The sequence below is a fragment of the Photinus pyralis genome, unplaced genomic scaffold (assembly GCF_008802855.1).
Source record: "Photinus pyralis isolate 1611_PpyrPB1 unplaced genomic scaffold, Ppyr1.3 Ppyr1.4_LG1, whole genome shotgun sequence".
NCBI lineage: Eukaryota > Metazoa > Arthropoda > Insecta > Coleoptera > Lampyridae > Photinus > Photinus pyralis.
The window spans coordinates 54,299,956-54,305,517 of record NW_022170249.1 but is presented as its reverse complement, the minus strand read 5'-3'; the positions used below and the strand labels follow the sequence as shown (position 1 = coordinate 54,305,517).

The 5,562-nt window shown below is 37.3% G+C and overlaps 2 long non-coding RNA genes across 2 annotated transcripts; both read right to left on the bottom strand.

Moving 5' to 3' along the window:
• Positions 1–2,516: 2,516 nt before the first annotated feature.
• LOC116159332 lies at positions 2,517–3,018 on the bottom strand. The gene is made up of 3 exons (XR_004142961.1): positions 2,851–3,018; positions 2,707–2,800; positions 2,517–2,659 (listed from the first exon to the last, which is right to left on the bottom strand). It is a non-coding gene; the product is annotated as an uncharacterized LOC116159332 (long non-coding RNA).
• A 1,493-nt stretch (positions 3,019–4,511) lies between these two features.
• On the bottom strand, positions 4,512–5,337 carry LOC116159331. Its single transcript, XR_004142960.1, has 2 exons — positions 4,907–5,337; positions 4,512–4,859 (listed from the first exon to the last, which is right to left on the bottom strand). It is a non-coding gene; the product is annotated as an uncharacterized LOC116159331 (long non-coding RNA).
• Positions 5,338–5,562: the final 225 nt, after the last annotated feature.

Genomic DNA, 5,562 nt, shown 5'->3' with positions numbered 1-5,562 from the left:
GGATGCTGCATTTATGAAAATTAGCTTGATATCGATTGAAATTTCTTTTTTAGCGCATTTTTGCAAAAAAATTTTTTTCTAAAAAGTAGCTTTTAATCTCACTTTGGCTGGCTGGCTGGCTGGCTGGCTGGTCGGTTGGCTGGCTGGCTGGCTGGCTGGCTGGCAGTAAATGCGCGCCCGTAGAAAAACGCTTGTAAAAAGACAAGGAGTGTACATGTAACTATCGGGGCCGTGTAATTAAGAACGTTAGGGATGGGGCTACAAGATTTGGAGTCGACGACATCTGGACGCCATCCCCGAGCGTATTATACTAACCTGGAGATTTTTCAGTTTTTATCTATCTTCTTCTACAGTTTTTCTCTGATTGTTTTCAAATTGGCGTCGTCGGGAAGATCTTGTCAACGCGCATAACTCCTGCGTGGCGGAATTTTGTTTTTTTTTCCTAGGGGCGAAATAAACCACCTTTTGCGCGGCGCGCTTCGAGGGGTAGTCGACTTTGGGCGCCCAAAAGTTTCTTACAGCGCGAATCGCGGTCTCTCTTTCTCGTGTCACTAATAGAAGGTCGAGCTATGTAGTACCCAAAAGTTGAATACGATTTTATGCCGGGATTTTAGCGAAATCTACCAAAATGTGAATTACGAATGAACGGGACGTCGGAACTGTGTATCGACAAAGGGAATGTGGTAACCCCCGACGAGATCTTACTGATGGTGGAGTCGAAACTTCAAATCCGAATTGTTGCGGGTGATCAGAAGTGGGTGTCGACAAAGGGAATATGGTAACCCCCGACGAGATCTTACTGATGGTGGAGTCAAAACTTCAAACGCGAATTGCGAGTGCACGGTAAGTGAGAAAATGGTACCGACAAAGTGAACGTCGGTAATTATTTAATGTATTTATATTGAGTTGATTTTTTTTGGGGACGTTTTTTTATGCGTTTTAAAATAAATTTACAAAAAATATAAACAGATAATTTACATTTATACATCTTCGTCTTCTTCATTACTTTGGTCTTCTTCATCATCTTCAAAACCGTTGGAACTGTTGTGCTATTATATAATGTCACAGAATTTCTGAGTATTCATACAAATAAAAAAAAGTAAATAATAAAAAGTGTTCAATCGATAATTGCCGAATCGAGCTAATTTTCATAAATGCAGCACGAAACTCGCTCTAAAAAAGCAAGAATCAAATTAACAAAGTTGTAATTTGTTACAACAATAGTTTACTGTATCAGTTTTATAAAAAAAATAGTCCGCTGGAAGTTTCCGCGGTGGAAAAGTCATCAGCTGACCGCCACAAAATACGGGCGCATATCATCTTTCGTGAACCAGCTGATGACTTTCCCACCATGGAAATTGCAGCGGAGTATTTTTTTCTCAAAACTGATGTAGTAAACTATTATTTCACCAAAATTCAGCTTTCTTACTTTAATTTTATCTAACGTTTTTTTTTACATGTTTATCCAATCAGCTGACGTATAATCCACCGCGGCGCAGTCAGCTGGCTATTTTTTTTCATTTATACATAGGCTAATAAACGATCCTACAAAGATTCATCTTTCTTACTATGATTTTAAGTTTATTTTTATTATACATGCGTGGGTGGCTGCTGCGGCTACCCCCACCACAAATGCGCCAGCTGATGTTTATTTTATTAATCAGCACATCTAAATAGTCGACAGAAAAAATTTCCAGCTTTCTTCCAATTGGTCGCCAAAACTGCCAACTGGCTCCCGGGCTCCCGGACCAACTTAAGACCTTCTGCAGAGGCACCTCTAAATAGCATTATGCGGGTCACTCTGTAATTGGGCGCATGCCTGTTGAGGCCCAAACTAAGAGAGGATAATAAATAATAAATTATTAGGTAGTTCCCTTGTACGCTGTTTGTATGTAATTATGATGTGATGTAATTACCGGATAAAAAAACTCCTATTCTTCACTTCATCACCAACCTGTTTTACTTTGAAATCACCTAAATTATAGTTCCAACTATGGTTTCTAGCTATTTTTTGCTTAGTGGTTTAAAATGACGTGTATTAGTAAAGGTCACTCAAAACTCAAACAAACCTTCATGGCGATACGGAAGAACTGATTTTGGATTATTTGAAATTGTAAATATCAAGTGTAGCCTTTATTTACGTAACTGAGATACAAATTGGTATAGCATAACTAAAAATAAACTAAACCTGTAGGGGAAGCAGTATATGAAGCAAGATCTCATAAGTTACGGCTAAACAGTCTTCTGTAGAATGATGTATCTCTTCGGTGTAGGTTGACCTATATTTATACTTTATTTCCACATCGGTATTAGTCTCGACATTTGATTTTTGTTTACTTCCAAATAAAGAGAGAAGTATATGGCGAACCGTTTTAATTAAGTACGTGAGTAGCAATAGGTCAACCATTAAAATAATGGAGAGCAAGATAATTTCCCAGTCCAATATTATTATTTCTACAACATACGAGTTATTGTACTCCTACTCCAAGATCATCAACTGGCTTACTGAAACTCTGTCCCAAATCTCTTATAGCTTCGTTAATTTTATTTATTGGAATTAAAACCAAAAATTGCATTTGCTCCGAAATGATTTGCAATGGCGTAATAGTCCAGAAAACACCTTTGATTTGATGATGTTTCCGACAATCGTCTTCGCTGTCTGAAGTGAACCAAACTAATTGCACTATTCACCGTCAGAGTACTTACTAACTGAAAACCACAAATACTGCACCCAGGAAAATCGGTTATGATCGCATTGAGAACTATCTTCTTGGTACTTTAGGGAACTCAATTCGGCCACCTTAAATGCACAAATTATGGAATTTGGGGAGTTTGAGAATAAGTACCGACCTTCAAATGATTTATCCATCTATAGGGAAAATCAATAATCCACGCTAAAAATAACAAGTACATGATTATGGACCAAGGTGGAAATCCAATTATTCGCAAATAACTCGCAAAAATCAACACAAGCACCGCAGTTGAAATAATAAGCGGTTCGTACCATTCGCCAAAATACAAATCGGGCCACCGTGATCCCAGCTCTTTTGGAGAAGATAAAATCCTTCTCACTATCCGATTCACTGTACCAAATGCAACGCCGCCACTGCCCTGAACAAAATTCCGCAATAATTCGTAATCACTTTTAGATATTTGAAACTGTAACCCTCCGTAATAAACTGTAGAGTCATCTACAACCACCAGGTCGGCAATGAGATCAATAAACTGACTGTAGTGCAACAGGATGGGATCGCCATTAAATTCTTCCTTTGCTGTGTTTCTACTTGTCTTTCGAGAAGTACCCAAAAACGTTATTAAGAATATAGTCGATATCAACAGCACCAGTGCAAAGAGATAACTGTTTCCCTAAAAATCCATTTCTTTTTCACCTGCCATACAAGAAGGTGTAAGTACTCACCATAGCTACATAGTTATTTTTTTACAATGAGACCAAAATAACAAGCACATATTTCGGGATATTTTCCTGATAAAGTATTAATATCTTTAGATTATTAATGTGAGAAAACTTAAGATATAGATAAGCTACTCACAGGTCATTCACCATAGCTTAATTTGCATTCATTTCTCGGTGAAATATTCCATGTTGTGGTAGATTTAGATTAACGATGTATATTTGATCACATTCGACAGTTTATTAGTATATAAAAAATGCTGACAAAAAAGGGAGGCAAGTAATGACAAAAACTTCTCTCCCCATTAATCTTCTACTAAGAAGGTAAACATCGATAAATGGATATAATATGCTACTATCTTATAACCCAATAATTTACTAAGCTATTTTGGTTTAACAAAATCAGCCTTATCTGCACAAGGGTTGTGCACAATTTATACTTATTTTAATGGGTTGCTGTCATAAATTGACCACACGATTTTTTTAAGTACCTAATCTACGTAGATATGAAAGAAAATCAATTTAAGGCAAAACAAGATTTATTTTTCGGCAACCTCTACACACTTATTCCACCCTTTCAGCAATCAAGATACCTCAAAATTCTTTGGGAAATAATCCCTAACAGCAACTTGCAGGTCATATTCACAAGCAGACCTTTCGCCTCATAAGTATTTTTTCAATTTGAGGAAAATATAGTCATCGCAGGACCTACATTTTCCTGGTAAATTTCTTTCCCGATAAGTTTCTGTTCTGGTGTGCGGAGCTTGGCAATCCATCTGTCGGAAATTTCCTCATTTCCAAATCTTCGCGTAATATTTTCTAAACAGTTGCAGCTGATATGCGCACTTCTCTTGCAATGACTGAAACTTTAATTTTACTATTTGTCAACACCAATTTTTGAATTCTTTATTGTCTTCTGTGGTTTTGCTTCCAGAGGCCTCGTCCGGGATGAGGATCCTCTTGTATGGATTCTCGACTCTAACAAAATTGTTTGTCCCGGATTCTTCACCACATACGACAATCCGTTTGTAGAAAATTTGAGTCTCATTTAAAAAGACAATACAAATTCAAAAGGAAGAAAATCCAAAACTACTCTAAATAAGTTCAACCATAATATTTTATGCGATACAATTTTGCTCTATTTAGCTAATTTACAAAAATCGATCACTTCAAAAATTGTTTTGATTACGTTCAATAAAAATGCTTTACGCAATTTCTTAAAGAGAACCGATCGTTATTTTTGTTGATTCTGTCACGTATTGACTATGGGTGCTATAGTTATTCCTCGTGTAATTCCACGTTGCTAAGTAAGCTGGACAAAATTCAAAATTTAGCAATTAGATATTCCCTTGGGGCATTTCCAACGAGTCCCGTCTGTGCTCTCAACGTGGAAGCGAATATTCTTCCGCTTGCTCTTCGCCGAAAGCAGTTAATAGTTAACTATTACCTGAAAGTACATCAAAATGATAAACACCCAAATTATAGATTACTTACCGATACAACTAGACCTACACGGTTATATAAATCGCAAGGTGAAAGAGCAAGACAATTCATGGAGGAGCTACAGTTACAAGAGGATAACATTGTAGATTTCACAAAGGTGGCTGTCAAGCACTGTGTAAATGAGCGCTGGCAGGAGCAATGGGCGCGGGTCGATACATCTTTGAGAAGAATTAAACCAAACCTAGGACCACTTTTTTTACTTGACGTGGAACGTCTGCACTCGACAAAGTTGTATCGGCTCGGTTTGGGACACACTGCTCTCACGCATAGTTATTTGCTGAAGGGTGAGGCACCATCTTTGTGTAATAGATGTGGTATCAATTTAACACCAGAGAACATACTTTGTGTTTGTGTAACATACCAAAATGAGCGTGACCTATTTAAAATTAGTGTGATATGGGAAACAAATTTTGCTAGTCAGGATCGCTGTCGAGGAGGTGTGTTGGGATTCATGCGAAGCATTGGAATTTTAAATGATCTGTGATAATCTGTGATATTATGCGAGGCATTGGAATTTTGAATGAAATGTGATATTCTGTGATATTAGTATGTATGTATGTTGCTTAGTTCTTGTTCGTCGTACTTGTCTATATCTGTGTCTAAAAAGTAATAAAAATGGGTGATAGGCAAATGGCCTCAGCAGCCGA